Consider the following 26,426-nt stretch of genomic DNA (forward strand, 5'->3'; position numbering starts at 1 on the left):
ATGCTAATTATGTGAGTTAGTCAACTGGCCTACTAGAAGGCCTTTTATATGAGATCAAGTCAAGTCAAGTCAAGAGTTTTATTTGTCACGGCATACGGATATACAATGAAATGCGGGTGGTCTTGCCCGCAACGATGTGCAATTGGTACAACATATAATAGAATCCAATACAAAAAAAATTGTGCAATAAAATTGTGCAATAACAGGTAGCAGGTAACAATAAATTTGTGCAATAACGGGTAACAGTTAACAGTTAACAGTAGTAGTAATAGTAGTGCAATACACTGTTACTGTTGCTAATACTAATTTAAATTGGCCTTTCCTTTTGGCAATATATTTGGTATTTGGTATGGTCAAATATTCAGTATACTCAAGTCCCATTATGGAATATGGGTTTATTTCTGTGGCCACTACTGATGACCATTTTGTATAATGCGTCATTGACAGCAACATCATGTGAAAATGTGCCCCATTGCATTGGAGCCTGGTGAGAGGATACAACATAGTGCTATGTGTCTAAGTACTAAAGCGATCAGTGAAATCTTGGCCTGTACAGCAATATCAGAACCTGAACCAATCCCAGCTACTCACATAACCTAGTTTTAGGTAGAAGCATAAATGTCATAACCTGGCAGATCTCAAAACAAACTGGTCAGACTACTGCTTGACCTTACTCCTAGAACCCACCTCACCCCTGCCCACTTTGACAACCTAGGATGGCTTAGAGTAGACGACAGAGTACAGCAACTTGCAATGGGCCTGGTCTACAAGATACACTACACGACTAAGGTACCCATGTACATGTCAAAATACTTCCCAAAGGTCAGTGAATACCACGATCACAACACCAGAGGGAGCTCCACAAATCATGTTAAACCCAGATTCGGCTCAAACAAGGGACTAAACACGGTTCGCAATTATGCCACATCGATGTGGAACGCCCTACCCAAAGCTGTAAAGCAGGGGTCAGCAACCTTAGGCACGAGTGCCACCATTGGTACACATTATCTAAACCAACATGGCACACTAGCAAATGTGTAAGAGGAACCTTTTTGGAAATGTTGAGTTACCTCCCCATGCAGTTACCTCTTTCACAGCCATTGGCAGTTGCACAGCCTGTTATTTATGGTACTGTAGGTTGACTGATATACCAGGGATATTTCATGGTCAGAGCCAATGAGAAGGGTCAGTCTGTTGTTGTTTGCCGAACATTGAGTGTTAAACGCCATTTTGAGACCAAACATGAGAACTTTAAAGGATGAGGCAGACAAGGCTGAATGTGTCCAGGTATGGCAAGCAAGCATCTCATAAAGACGGCAGCATTCTCTTATATATTTATGAGAGGAAAATGGTTATTAAAACTATTGCTATGCACGTTGCCTATATGGATGGAATAGAATTACAGATCTGTTGGAGATTTACATTGTGATGTGGTGTCATAATTAACCTTAACATTGATATGGCACACTGGTTAACAAGAACATTTTAAAATGGCACTTCGTATCAAAAAGGTTGCTGATCCCTGCTGTAAAGGAATGTGAATCACTACCCACTTTCAAAACCACTCTCAAAGAGCAACTACGGGAGACTGCAATTCGAAACTGGACCCTGTAAATGTCCTAACCCAACCCCCTCCAATGTACAGTAAATGACTAAGTATGGTTTCGTCAATATTCCAATGTACAGTTTTGCTTGTACAGTTGTACAGTGTACTTAGTATAATAGTAGTAGTAAAGTATAATTTCTGGGTACTTTTTACACCCCTGTTTATGATGAATTGAAAATGGGGGACCCTGATGTAAACAAGACAAACGTCTTTCTCTGGTCTGCATCCCCTTAACAATTGTATGTATTGAGCTGTTTTGATTGATTGATTGAAAACTTTATTAACAGATTGCAGAATGGGTACAATATAGTACAGCTCAATACACACAATTGTTAAGGGGATGCAGACCAGAGAAAGACTTTCGTCTTGTTTACATCAGGGTCCCCCATTTTCAATTCATCAGGACAGACATACATGACATACAGATAGACAGTACTGCTACATCTATGTACTGTACTGTACCCATTCTGCAATCTGTTAATAAAGTTTTCAATCAATCAAACACAACTACTGTACATAACGTTAAATAGACCGTGGACGACGTACCCCCCCCCCCCCCCCGCCCCCATACACAACCTACAGCATAACTTCCCACAGTAACGTTAACCAAATACTGTGGGCGACGCAGCCCCCCGCCCCCCTCCCACATACAACCTACAGCATAACTTTTATATCAGTATAATACAACTCTCAAAGCCAACGTAGAGTTTGTGCACTACTGTACATTTTAACTAGCACTTACCAGCCTCGGGACTCGGCAGTTCTGTTGTACAATGTGGTAGAAAAGATCGCTCCTGTGAATTGAAAAGCAAGCCCCGCCCCCAGCCTAGTGAATGAGAAAAGCCTGCCCCTAGTGGAGCAGGACAGTCCCTACACAGTACACTACACAAAATGATCACTGTGATCCGCTACATCACTGTGATCCAATGTCCTGACTCCTGCTACATCACTGTCCTGCTACAGTACATCATCACTGTGATCCAATGTCCTGACTCCTGCTACATCACTGTCCTGCTACAGTACATCACTGTGATCCACTGTCCTGCTACTGTTGCATCACTGTCCTGCACAGTATGATGAATTGAAAATGGGGGACCCTGATGTAAACAAGACAAACGTCTTTCTCTGGTCTGCATCCCCTTAACAATTGTATGTATTGAGCTGTTTTGATTGATTGATTGAAAACTTTATTAACAGATTGCAGAATGGGTACAATACAGTACAGCTCAATACACACAATTGTTAAGGGGATGCAGACCAGAGAAAGACTTTCGTCTTGTTTACATCAGGGTCCCCATACATGACATACAGATAGACAGTAGGCCTACTGCAGGGCCGCCTGGGAGAAATGCGAGGCCCTGTGCGAGATTTAACGCGAGCCCCCCCCCCCCCCCCCCCCCCCCCAAAAGGTTAAAAAAAAAAATATATATATATATATATATATATATATATATATATATATATATATATATATTTTTTTTATACAGTCAACATATTCTTAAATAATAGCGCTGCCCGAGGCGGGGCATGATACAGTCAACATATAGCAAAAGAGAGAGCGAGAGAGAGCTCCCGTTCTACAGTCAATATACAGTGTACAGAGAGAGAGAGAGAGAGAGAGAGAGACACATTGGAAAGAAATTGAAATGCTATTTGGCCCTAAACAGAGAGTACACAGTGGCAGAATACCTGAGCACTGTGACTGAAGATCCTTGAGCACAGCCTAGCCATCGAGAAAGGCCGCCATAGGCAGACTGTGTGTGTTAGAAAGAGAGAGAGAGAGAGAGAGAACATGTGTGTTTGTCATGTGTGTGTGTGTTAGAGAGAGACTAGAGCATGTATGAGAGATTCAAAAGGACAAAGATCAACACTTAAATCCAAGAGAGAGAGAGAGAGAGAGAGAGAGAGAGAGACACACATTGGAAAGAAATTGAAATGCTATTTGGCCCTAAACAGAGAGTACACAGTGGCAGAATACCTGAGCACTGTGACTGAAGATCCTTGAGCACAGCCTAGCCATCGAGAAAGGCCGCCATAGGCAGACTGTGTGTGTTAGAAAGAGAGAGAGAGAGAGAGAGAACATGTGTGTTTGTCATGTGTGTGTGTGTTAGAGAGAGACTAGAGCATGTATGAGAGATCCAAAAGGACAAAGATCAACACTTAAATCCAACAAGAAGAGGGTCTATACCAGAGAAACCAAAGCAGCAAGGAGCCAATGGCCGACATCAGCTAAATAGGCTAGCCAGGTACTGTGACACCAGGCCACACACAGCTTTGGCCAACGGCCCAACGCTACCCAAGCTACACAAACGACCATTCACACACAGCACATGTCGTATCTCCAAATCTTGTGAAGTAGCATATGTTTTGCCTGGAAAAAAACATCGTTATTAACAAAACATTCGGGAGGGGAAGGAAGGAAGAGTGGGGTAATGTCATGACATTTTCATTAATCTTACCTGCACAAAAGGAACGCAGGGCGAAAGGCCGCAACACAGGTCTCCACGTTGACGAAAGGCCTCTCGCTGTCGGGACAAATAAGCTATGGCCAGAGCCTTGTCATGGTGCAGGCCCGACTACATCTTCTGTCAAAGATGATGTCGTAGTCAGAGTGCCAGGGCCTGCTATTCTCAAGGCTAACTGATAGCATCAAACGTACGTTCCCAGCTGACGCTAAACAGCTAACTGGCTAACAGTTAGCTCAATCAGGCACCTGGCTGTATGTAGCCGCATAGCTTGCTTCTGCGTTCTGCAAGCTATGCGGCTACATACAGCCAGGTGCTCTCACCAGGCACACACCGTTAGCTACTAGTAGTACTATATTAGCTAGTCGACCAGTTTGGCTCCAGAGAGAGAGAAAGAGAGATAGGTCAGGTCCACGGCGGGAATATAATCATAGGTTGACTCACCATAACGCAGTATCAACGCGGCGCCAATGGTAAAGTTGGAAGGAGACTTTCTTGGCCCACGGTGTAATTTCTTCTTCTTCTTCTTCTTCGAGTACTTTCCGGCAGACTGGACACCTTTCGGCGTATTGCTGCCTAACAGATTTATCTGCTCACAAGTTCTCTTCTCCTTCTTTTGAAAAGACATCCACTCGCCTCGCCTCGCTCCTCTGAATAGGTTAGCTAACGCTAGTTAGCCTTTAGCTAAGCTAGCTACTAGCCGACATCATCATGGCTATACCATGACAAGGCTCCGGCCATTTGTCCCGCTAGCGAGAGGCCTTTCGTCAACGTTCCTTGGTGACCGACCGACTGATAATGACCGACCTCTTTCTTCGTCTTGGCTGGCATAACTAAGCATAATAGTCAAAAGCTGCACGCGCGAAATAGTCAAACGCAGCTGACTCACGCCGGCGTACTACACATGATGTAAGTAAAACCACTCCCTTCGTTGAAACCAATAGTATGTCTGCTGCAGAACCCCAGAGGCTGAGCTCCAATAGTGAGTATGTCTGCAGGACTGCAGACCCAGGAACAAGTCTACACATTCTACAAACGTGTCTAATGTGAAATATATAAGTGTTGTGAAGGGCCAGATTAAACCGAATATATATATTTATTTATATATATATATTTAATTGTATTTGTATATTCTCTAATATTCCCTGATATCCCTTGTATATTCCTTGTACAATATGCATTGAATATCCATTCTAGCCTACTGAACATCCCATAATAGTCTCCATTCTACTATTGGTCGAGACCTTGGTGCCAGGCTGCCATACCCCTCAGACCCAGTTCAAACGTACCGCTCGACATGTACGAACAAGTCCTAGTTCCGCGTAGGAATTTGGCTACCGCACCACTAATGGGACTATTTGTTCATAGTGCGTATATATACTGCGCTACTAAAGTAGGACTTTCTTTTCAGTCCAGTTTCTTACCCTCCAATAGAGTCACAGACGTAAAGCCTCCCCGCGATGCCACGTGTGGGAGTAAGGCCAAGTTCGGCCTACCATCGGTATTGAGACATCGTGTGTATTAATATTTGAATGGTCATATTTGGCACTATATCGTCGAGTTGGACGTAGTCTATTAAGCTAATAATAGTCTGTTAATATATAGTGCTTCGTGCGGTGAGAATACTACCGTAGTCAGTACCCCATCGTTTCGGGCAGAGAACTGGCTGCTTACCCAGGGTGGTTGACCCTATGTGAAGCTGCACCCGAGGAGCCCCAGAGCCGACGAGCGAGTGGACCTGTATACCGGATTATTCTACCGACGACAGCCCGCCTTCCCAGGCACGGATTATGCTTTGGATACTTTGATTATTCTATGGATAAAGACCCCCGACACTACCGTGTGTTGGAACCCCCCCCCCTGGAGAGGACGCAAGGTGAGGAGACGCTCTGCAAGACGAGGTCTCTCCACATCTCTCCCCCGTGGACCGGAGAGAGCCGGCCCACAAAGAGTCCACCTGCTTTCATCTGTGGTCCAAGGATCGCCGGCGCATTGAACGGCACTACAGTGGGTTCACCTGGGATGCCCTTGGCCGGACGAGGCAGCTGGATTCTACCCCCCCCCCCCCCTCCTACTCCTGTCGGCTTACAAGCGACCGGATTAACCCCCTCTAGTGTATCCAGCCTATAATCATTGAAGTATCATTGCTGTTATTCCTTAACTATTCCAGGTCGTATATTTACCACCTGCGCCTTCAGAGATTGGACATTATCTATTGATATACCGACGAATACTCCTTGCCATAAAAGTGCATACTATTTCAATTCATAAATGTAATTAAGTGATTAAGTGTTTATTCTACACACCATCGCTGTGTAGGAAATAAAGACCTGTTTCTAATTCGTACATTTGTGTTGGATCCGTTTCATCTACGTGAGAGTGTTCATGATAATATATTTATGCCGTGTACTGGGTGGCCGAATATTAAGTACAAAGGTAGTGGTAGTAAGTATCATATCTAGTAATACAGTCAGGGAATTGTACCCCTCAGTTACAATTGGTCCTTCGAGCCGGAGGGTAATTAGTGTAATATTAATATAGTGTTATTAATATTGAAATGGCCTATGATGAACACTCCACGAAACGATCCTCCTAACCAACGCCCGCAGCGCGAACGACGGCTCCCTCAGTACTTAGAGGCTTACGCTGTCAGTCAACAACCTAGTCTTCTACTAACAGTAAACGCGGTAAAACTAGAAAGTAAAAGTATGTCTAACCCCAACGCCCAGACTACCCCGACCATAGAGGCCCCTACGGGCTCTAATGTAACTGACCAAGTTCACGGTGGGGACCAGTGGGAACCAGACATGACTTCACACCCCGCCAGTACTGAAGAAGTAGTCCCCGATGAGTCCCGGGAGGAATACAACGCTACCGAGAGAGAACTCGGCACGGAAGAAGACGGGGAGAGCACCGTGGAGATAGAGCTCCAAGGCTCCGCAAGGAGTACCCCGAGGGAAGGCTCCCCTATACAACCGCCTTCTCCCAGCGAGGCAGAGAGGACCCTACAGCAGGCATTCCTCGTCAGCCTGAAAGCCTCTACTGAACGCGATAGACTCCAGGGTGAACGCGATCGATTGCAGATACAGCAACGGAGCGAAGAAGAGCACATACGCCTGGAAATAAGACGCATTCAGATGGAAGAGAATGTGGCCCGAGACCGAGCAGACAGCCAGCGAGCAGCTGCTGGTGCTCTACGGGACGCAGAGCGCGACAGACAGCAAGCGCAACTAATAGAACAGCTGATCAGACGGACAACACCCTCTCCCTCCGCCAGAGGCTCCAGGAACTCGTCTAGACACACCTCCAGGGCGGCATCCCCTAGCCGAGTAAACAACCCTGAACTTGACCAACAGACGAGGTCTATACCCCCCACAGACCACCTCCCCCCACCGGTCCAAGCGAGACCTAGCAACCGGGAAGGAGCAGCATATCCTGTGGAGAGGCTAAACCAGAGACTACAAGCACTGGATGACTTAACTGAAGACGAAGAGGAAGAGGAGGAGAACCGCGCCCGAAGACAGCACAGTACTCTACCGGACCAGGAGGTCCGGTACAGCCCAGGCTATACTCCCGCGGAGCTGCGCTACAGACCCCCGACTCTATACATGGGTGAGCACGACGCACGACCCGCACCGAGGAACAGCACCTGGACAAGCGGGCCATGGTACACTGCCGGTACCAGCCCATACCAAGGAGCGGGAGGAGACTCGCCTAGGAGGCCTCCCCCCCAACGCTCGCCGATGTATCCACAGTCAGCGTCATACATTGGCACGCCTATGGTACCCGACTTCACCCAAGAGAACCGGGCCCAGTATACAGAACTCCGCATGTGTCTGGAGACCATGTTGGTGGATGTATTGGATGAACGCCACAAATACGCCATCCTACTGCAGCACTTAAAGGTGCCCCGCGCACATAATATAGCGCTCGCCTACGCGACTTCCACCACCCCATACACAGCAGCGCTGGTAGCATTGGACCAGAGGTATGGGCGCATATGGGATTACGTGATCCAGGAGATCCGACACATCGACCGCTTACCCCCAGCAATAGACAATCGAGCACTGGACGACCTGTCCATCAGAGTGCAGTCCCTGGTAGGGATGTTGGGAGCGCAAAGAGAGAAGGGGAAGTATGAACTTTACGCCAACTCAAATGTGGAAAGGATCCTGGAGAAGCTGCCGCCCGCTCGTCAGGAGCGCTTTAGGCGGCAGAGGGACCACAGAGACCCGAATGGCCCCGAACCGAACCTCCTCGATCTAGCAGACTTCCTGGCGAGAGAAGTCAGCAGCCTACGGCTAGATACATTCGGACGGAGCACCCCTGGCTCCAGAGAAGGAACCAGACGACTAAATGATGGAAGAAGATCGGTGACTGTGATGCACCAATCGGAGTCAGTACCGAGCAGCAGGAGCCACAGTACCCCCTCCAGAACGGAGAAGTGGAAGATAGTGTGCCCCTACTGTGAGAAAGAACACTGGCTAGCGCAATGTGACTCCTTCCCCAAGCTGAACGCGGATGAAGCAGGTCAATGGATAAAGTCCAACAAGCGCTGTTTTCGCTGTGCGCGCTCACACATGGCAGCCGAATGCTGCTTAAAGAAAAGGTGCACCAAGTGCGATGGAGCCCATCTGGACATACTTCACGACAGTAACAGACGGCGCCCTTCACCTGCACCATCCAGCCGCAAAGCGAGCGTCATGTACATCGATCCCGCCAGCAGCAGTGGAGCCCGAGTACTCCTAAAAGTAGTGCGTGTGACACTAAGCTACCAGAATAAAGTCCTGGACACTTACGCCGTCCTCGATGACGGGTCAGAGAAGACCCTGCTGCTCGCCTCCGCTGCGGCCCAGCTAGGGCTGTGGGGAAGCGAAACCCAAATGACAATTCGGACAATAAGACGAGATTTGAAGACGATAAAGGGCGAGAATGTCTCATTCTCTATCGCAGCAAGCGGCCAGCCTGAGCGACGGTACCAGATTGCAGACGCTTTCACCAGCCAAGAAATAGGACTGTCGCGGTACACATACCCCGTCGCCAAGCTGATGGAGAAATATGCACATCTGCGCAAGTTACCGATCCCGCTCATAGACAATGCTATGCCGACCCTGTTGATAGGCTCCGACCATGCAGACCTCATTGTCCCGATAGACCGGGTTCATACCGGACCCCGAGGCTGTCCTGCAGCAGTCGAGACCCGTTTGGGATGGACTCTCCAAGGCCCGCTCGCCAAATCTCTCAACCGAAGTACAGCCACTAGATGTCTCCACTCCCGAGTCACAGAGGGAGAAACCGCACTCCTGCAACACGTAGAGCGGCTATGGAGCTTGGAACAAATGCCCTTTAAGAATGGAAAGAAAGACATTCGCTCTAAAGATGACATTTACGCCATTCACCTCCTCGAGACAGGGACCAAGAGAGTCCCGGTCAACGGCGTGTTGAGATACGCCACGCCACTCCTGCGGCGAGAAGGAATGCCTACTTTCCACGCCAAGACAGACGCCATAGAACGGTACCTGCTGAACACGGAGCGGCGCTTAGCCAAGAACCCCGCCCAAGAGAGTGTATACCGCGCTGAGATTGAGAAGCTCATCACAGCGGGACACGTCACAAAGATGGACATTAAAGAGGCTGACCAGACCACTGAATCGTGGTACGTGCCCCACCACAAGGTCCATCACAACGGTAAAGACCGCATAGTATTTAACTGCAGCTACCAGATCGGATCCCAAAATCTGAATAAAGAGTTACTGCCCGGTCCCACACTCGGCCCCTCCCTACTCGGCGTTCTACTCCGCTTCCGCCAGGAAAAGGTGGCCATCAGCGGGGACATTAAAGGAATGTTCCTGCAGGTGAGATTAGTAGAGGCGGACAAGACCCTGTTACGGTTCCTATGGAGAGAGAAGCCAGGAGATGAGCACCCAGCCATCTACCAATGGGAAGTCCTCCCCTTCGGAACGACGTGCAGCCCCTGCTGTGCGACATTTGCACTACAGAAACATGTAGCAGAGGACCCAGCAGCGGACGAAGAGGTCCGACACAGCGTAAAGAACAGCTTCTACGTAGACAACTGTCTACAAAGCCTTTCAACCCAGGAAGAAGCCGAGGCTCTCCTGATTAAACTCCGCGCCTCATTGATCAAAGGCGGCTTTGATCTCAGGCAGTGGGCCAGCAGCGATCCGCAAGTACTGCGCAGCCTCTCCTCCGAGGACAAGGCAGCCAGCAGCGAGACCTGGATGGCTACAATCCCGGGAGAAGCCCAGGAGATGACCCTGGGATTGGTGTGGCGATTCAAAACAGATTCGCTTCACTACAGACACAAGCCCCTGACTACGGAGCAGGGAAGGCCGGCGGCGGCGCCGACCACCAGACGGAGTGTGTACACAACACTCGCCCGACAATATGACCCGCTAGGATGTATTCTACCGTACACCACCAGGGCAAAAATGATTGTACGAGCATTGTGGGACAAGGACCAGGGCTGGGATGACCCCATTCCCGCACACCTTGCATCCACCTGGAGAGAGTGGGAGATGGAGCTCCACTCACTCCCAGGCGTTAATATGCGCCGAAGCTACTTCCCACCCACGGTGAGGCCAGAGACATGTAAAATGGACTTACACGTCTTCAGTGACGCCTCAGAGGTCGCATACGGATCAGTAGCCTACTTGCGGGCCCAAGACCAGGGGGGAGAGATCTACACAGCATTTGTCCTCGCCCGCTCGAGAATAGCCCCACGCAAGCAACAATCTATCCCACGTCTAGAGCTCTGCGCAGCCCTAGCCGGAGCGCACCTAGCCACGCTCATCCAACGTGAGCTCACCATACCGGTGTCTAGAACAATCCTGTGGTCAGATTCCACGACGGTACTCGCCTGGATCAAATCGGACTCATGCAAGTACAAAGTCTTCGTGGGAGTCAGAGTCACCGAGATTCAAGACTTAACCGAAGAGTTAACCGGAGAAACAGAGTGGCGCTACGTTGATACAAAACAGAACCCAGCTGACGTCATCACCCGGGGGATGCCCCTGGATGACCTCACCCGTCGCAATGTCTACAGTGACGGCCCCGCATTCCTAAGACTCCCGGAAGGACAGTGGCCCATGCCTATCCCGAGGGAAGCAAGTCCAGAGGAGGTGGAAATTAAGAAGTCTGTGTTCTGTGGATTGAGCACCGTAGCCTCCACCGACCCTAACATAAACGATTGCACGTCCATAGAGAGTGCACAACAAAGAACATTCCTGCGGTACCACCCGGAGTGCAAGTCCCCCGCTGATATGTCAGCAGCTAACTACGAGGAAGCAGAATTGCTTCTACTGCAGCGAGCCCAGAGAGACTCGTTCCCCGATGAATTAGCCTGTCTACAGGGAGGAAAGCCCGTCCCATCCGACAGCAGATTAATTCACCTGGCCCCCGAGAGCGACGCTCACACCCTCATCAGAGTGGGTGGTCGCCTACGCAGAGCCCCCAATCTACCGGATGACATTAAATACCCGATCGTATTGAACAGCCGACACAAGGTCACAGAGCTGATTATAAAGAAATACGATGAGGATGTACATCACGCAGGAGCAGAAAGAGTCTTCGCGGAAATCAGACGTCGTTACTGGATCCTACAAGGAAGAGAGGCGGTACGACGCTTCCAACGAACATGTCTAGACTGCCGCAGGTGGCGCGCGCAGCCCAGCATACCAAGGATGGCTGACCTTCCTCCATGTCGCCTCCGAATCGGTGACAAGCCATTCCACTCAACGGGTATGGACTGCTTTGGCCCGCTGCACATAAAGAAAGGAAGAGGAACCGAGAAGCGGTGGGGTATTGTATTCAAATGCATGACCACCAGAGCGATACACATCGAGCTTCTCCCGACCATGAGCACAGACTCATTCCTTATGGCCTTCCGTAGATTCATATCACGGAAAGGAAGACCGTCTACCCTATTGTCCGATCATGGGACAAACTTTAAAGGCGGCGAAAGAGAGCTGAGAGAGAGCTTCCAAGCTATGGGCCCAGAACTTAAGACCCACCTCGCTCCAGCACAGGTTGATTTCCAATTCAACCCCCCAAACGCACCCCACTTCGGTGGCACTTGGGAACGAGAAGTGCGCTCCATAAAGACAGCCCTGTACGCAGTACTTGGGGCCCAGACTGTGGCGGAAGAAGTCCTAATGACAGTCCTCACGGAGATTGAGGGAGTACTTAACTCGAAGCCCCTCGGATATGTCTCCAGTGATGTGGCGGATATCGACCCAGTTACCCCCAACACACTCCTGATGGGGCGGCTAGATCCCACATTACCCCAGACAATGTACCGGCCTGAAGAAGCGAACGGCCGACGAATGTGGAGGTACAGCCAAGTATTAGCCGACAAGTTTTGGAACAGTTTCCTACTGCACTACCTACCGTCTCTACAGACCCGCCAGAAGTGGGTAAAGGAGAGAGACAATTTGACAGAAGGAACAGTCGTCATGATTATTGATCAATCACTGCCCAGAGCTATGTGGCCGGCCGGCCGCGTAAGCAAAGTGATCACCGGTGCCGACGGCAAGGTCCGAGCAGCTGAAGTGCTCGTCCAGGGTTGCACTTACACCCGTCCCGTGGCAAGGCTCATAGAACTGCCTCGACTCCCAGACACAATCGATGATGACCATGACCCTACAACCCTATGACTTTGTGAAGTTGACTGACCCCTACAGCAAACCCTTATGTGTAAATAGACAACGCGATTAATCTGTCTCCGTTTAACTGATTAGGTCTGGGACCTATTCAGGGGGTGGCTGTTGTGAAGGGCCAGATTAAACCGAATATATATATTTATTTATATATATATATTTAATTGTATTTGTATATTCTCTAATATTCCCTGATATCCCTTGTATATTCCTTGTACAATATGCATTGAATATCCATTCTAGCCTACTGAACATCCCATAATAGTCTCCATTCTACTATTGGTCGAGACCTTGGTGCCAGGCTGCCATACCCCTCAGACCCAGTTCAAACGTACCGCTCGACATGTACGAACAAGTCCTAGTTCCGCGTAGGAATTTGGCTACCGCACCACTAATGGGACTATTTGTTCATAGTGCGTATATATACTGCGCTACTAAAGTAGGACTTTCTTTTCAGTCCAGTTTCTTACCCTCCAATAGAGTCACAGACGTAAAGCCTCCCCGCGATGCCACGTGTGGGAGTAAGGCCAAGTTCGGCCTACCATCGGTATTGAGACATTGTGTGTATTAATATTTGAATGGTCATATTTGGCACTATATCGTCGAGTTGGACGTAGTCTATTAAGCTAATAATAGTCTGTTAATATATAGTGCTTCGTGCGGTGAGAATACTACCGTAGTCAGTACCCCATCGTTTCGGGCAGAGAACTGGCTGCTTACCCAGGGTGGTTGACCCTATGTGAAGCTGCACCCGAGGAGCCCCAGAGCCGACGAGCGAGTGGACCTGTATACCGGATTATTCTACCGACGACAGCCCGCCTTCCCAGGCACGGATTATGCTTTGGATACTTTGATTATTCTATGGATAAAGACCCCCGACACTACCGTGTGTTGGAACCCCCCCCCCCTGGAGAGGACGCAAGGTGAGGAGACGCTCTGCAAGACGAGGTCTCTCCACATCTCTCCCCCGTGGACCGGAGAGAGCCGGCCCACAAAGAGTCCACCTGCTTTCATCTGTGGTCCAAGGATCGCCGGCGCATTGAACGGCACTACAGTGGGTTCACCTGGGATGCCCTTGGCCGGACGAGGCAGCTGGATTCTACCCCCCCCCCCCCTCCTACTCCTGTCGGCTTACAAGCGACCGGATTAACCCCCTCTAGTGTATCCAGCCTATAATCATTGAAGTATCATTGCTGTTATTCCTTAACTATTCCAGGTCGTATATTTACCACCTGCGCCTTCAGAGATTGGACATTATCTATTGATATACCGACGAATACTCCTTGCCATAAAAGTGCATACTATTTCAATTCATAAATGTAATTAAGTGATTAAGTGTTTATTCTACACACCATCGCTGTGTAGGAAATAAAGACCTGTTTCTAATTCGTACATTTGTGTTGGATCCGTTTCATCTACGTGAGAGTGTTCATGATAATATATTTATGCCGTGTACTGGGTGGCCGAATATTAAGTACAAAGGTAGTGGTAGTAAGTATCATATCTAGTAATACAGTCAGGGAATTGTACCCCTCAGTTACAATAAGCATATAAGCAAAACTAGATTTTAGGTCTGTGATGAAAAAGGGCCTCGCGGGAAGGGGGGCCTCGAAAAAAAATAAAAAAAAATAAAAAAAAAATAAAGAATTTTTTTTTTTTTTGCGAGGCCCCCCTTCCCGCGAGGCCCTGTGCGACCGCACTGCTCGCACACCCCCTGAGGCGGCCCTGGCCTACTGCTACATCTATGTACTGTACTGTACCCATTCTGCAATCTGTTAATAAAGTTTTCAATCAATTCAATCAATCAAACATGTATTCCCTCCCTGCCGTATGTATATTTCTCTCCCACCCACCCACCCCCTCCTAATGTACAGTCCCCTCCCCATCATATGTATATACTCTGTCAGGATCTAGGTGTGAGGTTTCTGTCCTTGCGCTCTCACTCGTTCTGTTCCTTTAACCACCCTCGCTTTGTTTTCATTCATTTTTTCTGTCAAGTATTTCAATTCCCTCGTTCACACGTTTCTCCCCGCTGACGTCATCTGAGACGTCGCTGATTGGTTCTCTCACTTCCCCACGCTTTTCAATCACATTCCCCAGCTGTCACTGCTTTTCAATCAATCGATCCCTCATTATTTATACCCCGTTTTCCCCACCCTAAGTTGTTGGTTCGTCTTGATTTGTCGCTGGATGTTTTTCCCCGTTGCTTCTGTTTCACTGTGCTATTCTCCAGGAATTCCTAGAAGCCTTCGCTTGGATACCTGCTCCGTGGCGCGCGCTCGCCTCCACTGTTGTTCCTGTTCCTTTTACGCAGCTCGTCTGGGTGAGTTTTTCTAGATTGACTGTCTTGACCTATTTCCGATTTTCGTGTGTAACCTTTACACTGAAGTCTACCACCTTTTTGTCAGACAGTCACTCACCCAGCCATTATCGTTTTGCTCTTTCCTTTATGGAATAATATTTTTGGGATCTTCCACCTCCCACTGTGTATTTACACGAAGATATTATTTCACATTTGGACTGTGTTGGATTTTTGCTCACTGTGTATTTACACGAAGATATTGTTTCACATTTGGACTGTGTTTGGATTTTTGCTCACTGTGTGTTTACACGAAGATAGTATATCACATTTGGACGGTGTTTGGATTTTTGCTCACTGTGTGTTTACATGAAGATATTTCACTTGGGCTGTTTTTGGAATATTGCACATCACTGTGTTGTTTAACACGAAGAATATAACACCCTGTCCTCCAGCTCGTTTCAAGTCTGCTCTGTCACTGACCCGTTCCCTCTCTCCCTCTCTCGGTCTTGCACAACATCTGAGAGGTCCGCCGTGAGAGTCTGCAGAGCGGTACAGAGGTCTGCTCCTGCTTCCCAAGACTACCCTTCCGGGAGAAGCTGCAGAGCAGCAGAACTTTGCCCCTTGTTCACTGTACCTGTTCTTGTTGACCTGCTTTCCCTGTTTCACTTAATTCTTATTATCAAATAAACAAGCCCTCGTATTTGGCAACTCTGAATCCTACTCTCTTGTGTCGTTAGCGTTTGGGGTCGGTGTCAAACCATAACACTAGGGGTAACAGTACTGTATATTTGAATACCGGTTATGTCACAATTTACAAATGTATCAGTACTAAATACCTATATGTCCCTAATACCCTGATTGATTGATTGATTGAAAAGTTTATTAACAGATTGCAGAATGGGTACAGTACAGTACAGCTCAATACATACAATTGTTAAGAGGATGCAGACCTGAGAAAGACTTTCGTCTTGTTTCCATCAGGGTCCCCCATTTTCAATTCATCATATGACACACATGACATACAGATAGACAGTACTGCTACATCTATACATTTATGACATACCAGATTTTCAAATACAGTACTGTTTGTGATACTAAAAAAATCCAGAAGAAGAGTATATACATTTGACATAGAAACTGTGCATTGGGGGAGGTTGGGTAGGTGGGGTGGGGCTGTACATTGGAGGTGTGGGGGGGGGGGTTGGGTATGTCATAAATGTCTATATGAATTGAAAATGGGGGACCCTGATGGAAACAAGACAAACGTCTTTCTCAGGTCTGCATCCCCTTAACAATTGTATGTATTGAGCCGTACTGTATTGTACCCATTCTGCAATCTGTTAAATAAAGTTTTCATTCATTCATTCATTCACAACTCTCAAAGCCAACGTAGAGTAGAAAAGATCGCTCCTGTGAATGAGAAAAGCCTGCCCCTTGTGGAGCAGGACAGTCCCTACACAGTACAGTACACAAAATGATCTAACTCCTACTGGAACAAGGGTTAGACACGGTTGAAGAACAATGGGCTAAAGAACAATACGAGAGAAAAGAATAACACGACTAACTGGGAAATACGAAGTTACGATCTGGCAGCCTCATGACATCTGGGGCGGGGTTATAATCACTGACCTAATTGGCCCACAGACGTCAATTAGCTGCTCCGCTGACAGCACCACATCTGCACTCTACACCTGACTTAACGAGAGAGAGAGAGAGAGAGAGAGAGAGAGAGAGAGAGAGAGAGAGAGAGAGAGAGAGAGAGAGAGAGAGAGAGAGAGAGAGAGAGAGAGAGAGAGAGAGAGAGAGAGAGAGAGAGAGAGAGAGAGAGAGAGAGAGAGAGAGAGAAATGGAGTAGCCAGGTAGGAACCGTGACAGTGAGATGAGTGCTTTTGACCTTTCATGAAGGAAACTTGTGATGTTATGCTCTTTCAAACTATTTAGATTTCTCGAATTAACATTGCATGAATTATTTGTGGACTGAGGAACGCAAATATCAGCAAGTTTCTGACTAATGGTTCATTGACTGAGGAAACAGAGTAGGATACATTTCTTAACATAATATTTCTTTCTACCTCCTTTTTATTTTATTTTTTTTATCCACTTTTTCTCCCCATTTTCTATTTTTCTCCCATCCCAATTTCGTATTATCCAATTCTTCCCTCCCCTGTCTTGAATGTTGCTAGACTATGCCTCCCACAGGTCGGTAGTCAGGACAGAAGAAGCCTTGCATCACGTGTCCCCTCCGGTACACGAGGAGGCAGCCTGTCGCATCTTTTCACCGCAGCAGCTCGAACTCTCAGTGGCGAGGAGTAACGCGTGGGAGGCTCACGCTGCCCCCGTCACTTCCTGCTTCCGTCGCACCGGCGTCACCAAACCGACCTGTAGGAGTCGCTGTCCACAACGTCAAATCCCCACCCACCGGCTTTCCCACCCTCTAACACTTGCCAATTGTGAATGACCGGCCAGCCGGTAGCAACGCCGAGAGCTGGGCTCGATCCCAGCATCTCCTGCGTTAGAGGCGAGCGCCTTGCCCACTGCGCCAATCAGCCGCCCTTTTCTACCTCCTTTTTAAAGGAACCTCTAATTCAAATATTCAGAGCCTCAAGGTTACGTTCTACAGAAAGGCAATCCATAAAGATGCAACAACATCTTTTTATGTAAATATTATCATATAAGGTTGACCACAAGTCACAAACACTAATGTCTTCTAATTTATTCTAGAATTATAAATATAGCGTGGTTCAAGGTCTGGGAGCTGAGGAGACACACACATGCGTGCGCACATACTGTATACGCTCAAGGAATCACACATATAGTGAGATGTGGTGGAAAGGGGTTTTTATAATATTTCACAATATAAAAAATGCTGATCTGAATTGAAGTACTGCATTGCTTTGGCAACCTATAGGTTTTCAAAATGTTGTATGCCAATAAAGCGTATTTGATTTGATGTGATTGGATTAAGAGGTGTCGGGGCGTAGGACACAAAGTGTCTCCCTCATGGGATCTATAAAACATATTGTAATGGGGCCGAGCGAGGTGGCTTTGCCATAAAAGCTGAGCTAGACTCACACTGTGTTGATGACAGATGGAACCAGTCATGCGTTTCTACACCATGTCTGTAAATCAGCTTGGATCAATTGCACTCTCAATTTAATGAATTCGGGAAGTAGATTTTATTTAAAGTTCCTAATAAAACAAGTCATTAGAATAATATAAGCCTACTGTTCATTCATTATGGACGTAGACTATACAGTTGGCCAGGAGCGTGCATCAAGACGGTATAAATATGGAATATTAATACAGTCTATTCCACTATAGGTATATAGTGTGCTGTGTGATGACAATACATTTGAATCTAATCTAATGTTGATCCCGAACCGTTATCATGCAGATAAAACAATGACCCGGACCTGACCGAACCGTGAATAAATAAATAAATACATTTTAAAAGGATGCAGGCAATATTCCAAAGTTTCTTGTCACATTTATTGAAAGGATACTTCAAAAACGTTATGAAATTAACTGCGAGGATAGGAATATGTGAAAAAGTATAATGTTATTTTACAAAAAATTTGTAATTGAATGCTACAAATAGCAACAAGTATTACCGCAGCGCAAATGGCGCAAAGGGTTTTGCAAAAAGGTCGGCAATAGTCTCGTCTCGCAATATTTGCCTACATATAGGCTTAATGGAAAACAAATTATAAACCTAAATAGCCTAAATAGCCCCAGGTGAAAATCTGCATAAAATGTATACCTAGGTAAATGGAATATTGCTCCACTTCTACAAGGGCTATTTGCATATTCTTGGTATCTAGGTACATCTATGGACCTCAGTGAATGTATTCTCATTGTCAGAAATATTGTGTCTATTACTAGGCTTGCTTAAATTGTGATGAAACAAAGGAAAATATGAATTATGATTTTTCTTTTCATCTTTGACAGTGAATAACACCATGATAATAATGACCAGACTTAAAAAACTGCCACTGACCTCGTTCAGTACCCTCTTGAGATCATGTGTACAGAAGATCTAAGGAAATTAATAAAGGGAAGATGATAAAAAACCGAAGGTTCTGTATATACAGTACTGAATTCTCCTATCCGGACCAATCCAATTTGAAATATTATTATAGAATATAGAATATATGCTTATACATTACCTTATTATAGCCAATTCGCACATTTATATATATATACATATAGTATCTTTCAAATGCCCGAGTTCAATTTGGATTTAGTATCACTAGGCGTGCATAATAACAGATACTGATATTTACTGTAATCGACTGTACTTTTTTATTTCCCCCACAGTGTAACCGTTTTGAAACTAATTTCAGATCTAATTGTTCCTACATGCTAACAATAGTGAGGAGAAACTGACTGCGTTTCAATATTTGTCAAAAACGTTACCTTTTGTGGCTTATTATCACGAATCATAACAATTATTGATATGATTCATTCAGAACACTGAACTTTGAACCACCATAGTATGTGACAGGAAGTGTAGATCGGAGAAATTTCAACGCTGGCCGACAGCTATGAATCTCCTCTACAATGCCCATGGTTCAAAATGTCCATTTCCGGTTCCGGGTCAGATAGACGATCGCATATCGAAAACTTAAATGATATAAGGACACTTTTAACCTATTGCTAAACTATTGCCAACCTAACGTTTTACATTCTACATGCTTTTGTGACATAGTAGTGATGTTAATACTTGAAAACGGTTGATTTTAAAATGGCAAATTATTTTCATCACTCATAAAAATATGCCTATATGATCATAATGTCAAAAGGGGTCAGTACCGACCTTGTGGGGGGGAACAGGTTAATGAAAATAAATCCAAGTACAGTAGTCTAGTGCTCATTGTTTCTACTCACTGTGCTCCTTGGCTGCACTATGAGGAAAATATAATTTAGTCCAGTCAGTCCACGGTGCACTATGAAGAAATTAAATTGAGTCCATGGTGGCTGAGTTGAGTCTGTTACGCCACGCTTCAATCACTCGTAAATGGTAAATGGCTGCTTTGCGGAGGCAACCATGCAAGGTGCCAACCTGCTCATTGGGAGCAATTAGGGGTTAAGTGTCTTGCTCAAGGACACATCGACACGCTGCCTGGGAGGAGCGGGAATCGAACCGGGACCCTCCGGATTGCCAGACGACTGCTCTACCTCCAGAGCCACTGTCACCCTGAATGTGCGCTCGCTTGCTGCGCTTGTAGCCGGGATGCACAGCACCGCCCTCGCGAGCACAGAGAGGAGAGGAAAGATAGCTTGATGCTTCTTCCAGATTGCGAGTACTGTAGGTCTTCATTATCACAATCCTCAAGGGAAAAGTGGATATCCAAGTAGCACTGAATTTCATCATATTCGATACCTCCTGCGGGATTAGAGCTTGGAGACGTTTATTAGTTAATTTAGTCTATAACTATTTTGTGTAGCGTGATGCGTCATTTGACCCGCACCCGACCGCCCTGAACAAAAAGAAAATTCAGTTGACCCTAATCCACCCGAACCGCGGTACATTCGAGTCAACCCGCGCATCTCTAGTACGTACGTTCACGTTTGTCAATGAGTGACGTATCTCATTCAGGGCATCGCAGCTGTGATCATTTTGGCAAGTTAAGACAGCATCTCCACGCGTTGGTGAATCCGGGGGTAATTGTCGTCGACTTTCTCTTATGACCTTCCAAGGAGGTTGTCGTAAGAGAAATCTTATAACAATGTTGGTGAATGAGGTCCACTGTCTTAGTTTGTACAAACTGAAGCTTTTGTAATAAACTGAATTGAACCTCAGAAGAACCAGACCTTCTCTTTTCCAACAAGTTCTTCTGTCTACATTTTGAGTTGATGACCAGTCTTCAAAAGTAACCTCAAACTCCTTGAAGATGGTGATTAAAGCATTACATCACGCACAGGAGTGGGTTGTGAGAATTAGACCATGCCTAGGGGTGGTCGCCAGAAAAAGTAGTTCCCAAACAAAAAAAAGAGAAGTTGCCTCCATGTGGAAGCAGCTCGGAAGTGCATCCAACTGTTCTCAGTAAGACATCCAACAAACTAAGACATCCAACTGTCTCTCAACTAAGACATCCAACAAACTAAGACATCCAACTGTCTTTCAACTAGGCATCCAACAAACTAAGACATCCAACTGTCTTTCAACTAGACATCCAACAAACTAAGACATCCAACTGTCTTTCAACTAGACATCCAACAAACTAACACATCCAATTGTTCTTTTCTTTTTTAACCTACTTTCTATATAACTTCATTCTTAGATGCTTCTATAGTATGCTTCTAAGTAGGTAAAACAACAACAAAAAAGTTGTATATGCCCTATAGGGGGGGGGGGGGGGGAACAAAAATGCGTTGCCCTATATAGGGGGGGGGGGGGTTCTTTTCCCTATAAGAGTTTTTTATTTTTTATTTTTTTAAACCTACTTTCTATAGAAGCAGCTGGGTGGTGCGCTGTTTTAAGTGAGCGTGGATTATTGAATTGATTGATTGATTGCTAATTTTATTACTGTCCGCCTTGTTTCCAACTGGTTAAGTTTAGGCACTCTTTCGAAGTTGCTCTCTTTCGAAGTTGGTTAAGGTTAGAGTTTGGAATCAGGGCTGGTGGTCTATCGCCCTGCTCTAAAGACAAACTCTAACCTTAACCAAATTCGAAAGAGAGCGACTTCGAAACAGTGCCTAAACTTAACCAGTTGGAAACAAGGCGGACAGTAATAAAATTAGCTGTTTCCAACTGGTTAAGTTTAGGCACTCTTTCGAAGTCGCTCTCTTTCGAAGTTGGTTAAGGTTAGAGTTTGGAATCAGGGCTGGTGGTCTATTGCCCTGCTCTAAAGACAAACTATAACCGTAACCCACTTCGAAAGAGTGCCTAAACTTAACCAGTTGGAAACAAGGCGGACAGTAATAAAATTATCAATCAATCAATCAATCAATCAATCAATCAATCAATCAATCAATCAATCAATCAATCAATCAATCAATCAATTCAATAGTCCACACTCACTTAAAACAGTGCACCTCCCAGCTGCTTCTATAGAAAGTAGGTAACAATTTAAAAAAAAATCAATCAATCAATCAATTCGCACGATTTTTATTTTGTTCCACAATGACTCATGACCCATCAATTACATCATCCAACATTGTTTAAGAAACTAAGACATTCGCCATGACGGAATCGTTTTTCATTTAGTCTTTATGACCCTATCACCATATCCTTTCGTAATGTTACTGTCCGGCTTGTCCGCCATCTTGCTTTCACTTCTTAAAAACTCGCATGGCGGAGTGATAGTAATGCGGTTGTGGGCGGGTCCTGGGACCAAGAGCGTTGGGTTATGACAAATACCCACATGTAAGTTGACTGTTTCAGCCAATCAGAATCGAGAAATTTGCATGCCGTTGTATAAAAAATGACAATTCCTGTCAAGAGACTTTTAGTCAACGGAAGTCACGGAATGTGAGTGATGAGCTGTTCCAGAAAATGTGGCAGTTCACTTGTCGCATGTACAGTATGTTGCTAATAGCAGCGCTGGTGAGGTGAACAAACTGTGTTTCTAGCTCTTCTGCACCAAAAGGGGAGAGGTTGAGTCCAACCAGCTGCTACCACATAGAGACAGTCTCTTCATGCATGTTCAATGAGCCAACTATCAGGCAGCAATCTGGAAGGGCTGTCTGCAGGCTAACCCTGTGGTGCCAAGCCTTAACTGAGAATGGATGGACAGATGATGATGGCAAGCTGGCCATTTACTGGATGTGCGCCCTACCCACACCAGATGTGGTCTTGGAACCACTAACATGCAAGTGTATGCATTCATGCAAAAAGCCAAGCTGCACGTGCCTGTCAAATGGACTGACATGTGAAGGTTACAGAACCTGCAATAACCAAAAACTGCAGGATGATCCAGAACCTGTGGTAGTAGTATACATTGATGCACAGCGTGGCGATTCACATGGTATCACTGTGGTGGTAGTAGTAATACATTGATGCACAGCGTGGTGATTCACATGGTATCACTGTGGTAGTAGTATGCATTGTTACGCTCTAGGTACACACAGAGCTTGATAATAATAATGTAACCTTCACATACTGTATTCCCATCATTAATGATATATATGGGATTAAATGTATCATTGGCTAAGTATGCAAATTTCTGTAATAAAAAATAATGTTTATAGTGTATTTAAACAAATGTAACAAACCAGTTTGTTTCTTAGTAATAATGCTCTTTTAACACTTTTAACACTTTCTGCGCCTATAACGTATATTACTCGTTATTGCCCGCCATCTCTTGAGCACCAATAACGAGTATACTGCCACCTTCTAGGTGGCAGTATCGCCTACCCTTTCAAGTTTCAAGTTTCAAGTTTCTTTAATAGTTGTCATACAGAAGTACAGAATACTTTTGTACAAAATGCTTCTTACTGAAACCTTATTTCACACTGTGTGTTACATTATATATGGTCCGGGTGGAGAATTTGGACTCAGGCAAGTGAAACGCTTCATCCAAGCACCTTGGAACGCGTTCAGCACACAATTGGAATATTCTTTTGGGATACCTCCTAGTAAAGGTAAGGCCTATATGACATCAATCCTACTTTGATCCAACAATGATTTCACATCGATCGCAACGATCAACGTATGTAGTATTAAAAATGTATGCCGTTGCTGACGATCAGAGCATCAAAAAACTACCCCCCCCCCCTTTGATGCATTCATGATGAAACATAATACCTATTATATACCTTTGATTTGGAAACAGTAGCGTGTCCAGGGGAGCAACGCGAACGTCTTTAGCTAAATTCACATAGCGCTCCATAATGCAGCTTCCAGGAATTAGCCCGGGTCACTCTGAAACTATACAATATTCACCACGGGATAACACGCGGACGTATACATGAAAACATTTACTCTTTTTTACATGTTGGACGAGAGATAGTGACTGTCAAATGAGCATAGTATTGTCTCCATAGCTATAATATAGAATATAGATATAGCTCTGCAAACATTGTGACACACAGTGAAAATGCCTATCTTTTAGCGTGGCCCATTGACTACAGGATGAGGATAATAGCTGGCGCTGAATGAGTTAAGGCTCACAATCACCTCTCACAATGAAATAGTATGAGTATATTATACATTTCCTGAATCCTTAAGAGTCCTGTGAGTATTCTAATTTTTGTGTTTTGTGTCTCTGATGTTACAGTACCGTTTGCCACCTTGAGGGGTACCGACAAATTACATTTTGAGCTCTGGCCCATGGACTATTAAGACAAAGCATATAGATTAATATTCCTGCTACCAGTCCATACCACCTGTTAAGTGTAAGTGTTAATATGTTTGCATGTAACTGCACTTTAACTGTTCCACAGTAAGATGGCGCTATAGGCGTAAGGAGATGCAGCTATTAATGTAGCTGACGTCAGATAGCAGGCAGGGGCGGGGCTAGGGGGTGGCTACTTGGGCTCAAGCCCCGAATGTTTTCTGAAAAGCCCCGAATCTATTTAAAAAAAATTAAATAAAAAATTATTATAATTTTTTTATTTTTTATTTTTTTTTATTTTTTACAATTCATCATTGTTACATGAAAATATGTTTGCACCAGATTTAGCAGAAGCTAATTTCCATCTGTGGTCTATCCAGCTGCTAACTGTATTTGAGTGAGTTAAGTCTTGGTGTTATGGTAGACTCAGACCTAAGCTTTTGCAATTTGCATACAGGACAAACAGGTCCACTGACGACGCAGTCTCCCAGGTACTGCACAGCACTCTCTCCCACCTTGACCGTCAGAAGGGGGGCTATGTGAGACTGTTGTTCATTGACTACAGCTCAGCGTTCAACACCATAGTCCCCACCAGACTGGTGGACAAGCTGATCGAGCTGGGTCTGAGCTCCGCCCTGAGCGCCTGGGTACTGGACTTTCTGAGTGAAAGACCCCAGGCGGTCAGGGTGGGGGGTCAGACCTCCAACACCATCACCCTGAGCATCGGGTCCCCCCAGGGCTGTGTTCTAAGCCCCCTGCTGTACTCACTCTACACACACGACTGTGTGGCCAAGTTCAGCTCCAACTCCATAGTGAAGTTCGCAGACGACACAGTGGTGGTGGGGCTGATCTCGGACAACGACGAGAAGGCCTACCGGGAGGAGGTTGAGGTACTGGAACGCTGGTGCCAGGACAACAGCCTGCTCCTGAACATTGGTAAAACCAAGGAGGTGATCGTGGATTATAGGAGAGGACAGCAGGAGACACACACACCACTGATGATTAACGGGGCTACCGTGGACAGGGTGAGCAGCTTTAAGTACCTGGGGGTCCACATCTCAGAGGATCTGACATGGTCAACACACATAGACACAGTAGTAAAGAAAGCGAAGCAGCGCCTCTACCACCTGAGACAGTTAAGGAAGTTCAGAGTATCGGGGAAGATACTCCAGCCGAGCGTACCACGGGTATTGCGCTACCTCCCCTGCAGGTTCTATACAACAAGAGGTGCAAATCCAGAGCCTGCAAAATAATGAAAGACCCCCACCACCCCAATAACAGCCTGTTCCAGCTGCTGAGGTCAGGCAGACGCCTGCGAACCCCAGCTACTAGGACAGAGAGGCTTAGGCTCAGCTTCTTCCCCCAGGCCATCAGAGCCTTGAACAATGAACATTGAGTGCCACAGAACACTGAACTTTCCACACACAAGCACACACGAGCACACACACGACACGCACGCTGTGCACGCTCACACACTAGCAGCCACTTTAACACGAGCGGGCACACACTCACGCCGCACACACGCACACTTATGGCCAAGAGGAAAGGCCACTCAACAGGAACAGTGTATTGCACTACTAAAGCTACCTAGCATGTCCTATATGCTCTGTAAATACTATGTACAGATACCGAGATGTCACACCATGTTACCTGTTACCTGTTTATTGCACAATGTTGTTTTTTTATTGGATTCTATTATATGTTGTACCACTGTTTTTTTATTGGATTCTATTATATGTTGTACCACTGTATTGCACATCGTTGCGGGCAAGACCACCCGCATTTCATTGTATACTTGTATGCCGTGACAATTAAAACTCTTGACTTGACTTGACTTGACTTAAATCACAATCAACAAGTTGACAAAAACTTAATTTTTCCACCTTAGAAACATAGCTAAAGTACGGCCATTTATAAATCAAAAGGACGCTGAAAACCAGATCCATGCCTTTATCTCAAGCCAACTCGACTACTGTAATGCACTCCTTACCGGCCCCCCCGAAAAAATACGATGATAACTATTTTATTGCAATGCACTATTGCATTATTTAATTCTATTTTACTAACTATTTTATTGCACTGCACTATTTTACTTTGTAT

Source organism: Notolepis coatsorum (genome assembly GCF_963971535.1).
Source record: "Notolepis coatsorum genome assembly, chromosome: 6".
Lineage (NCBI taxonomy): Eukaryota > Metazoa > Chordata > Actinopteri > Aulopiformes > Paralepididae > Notolepis > Notolepis coatsorum.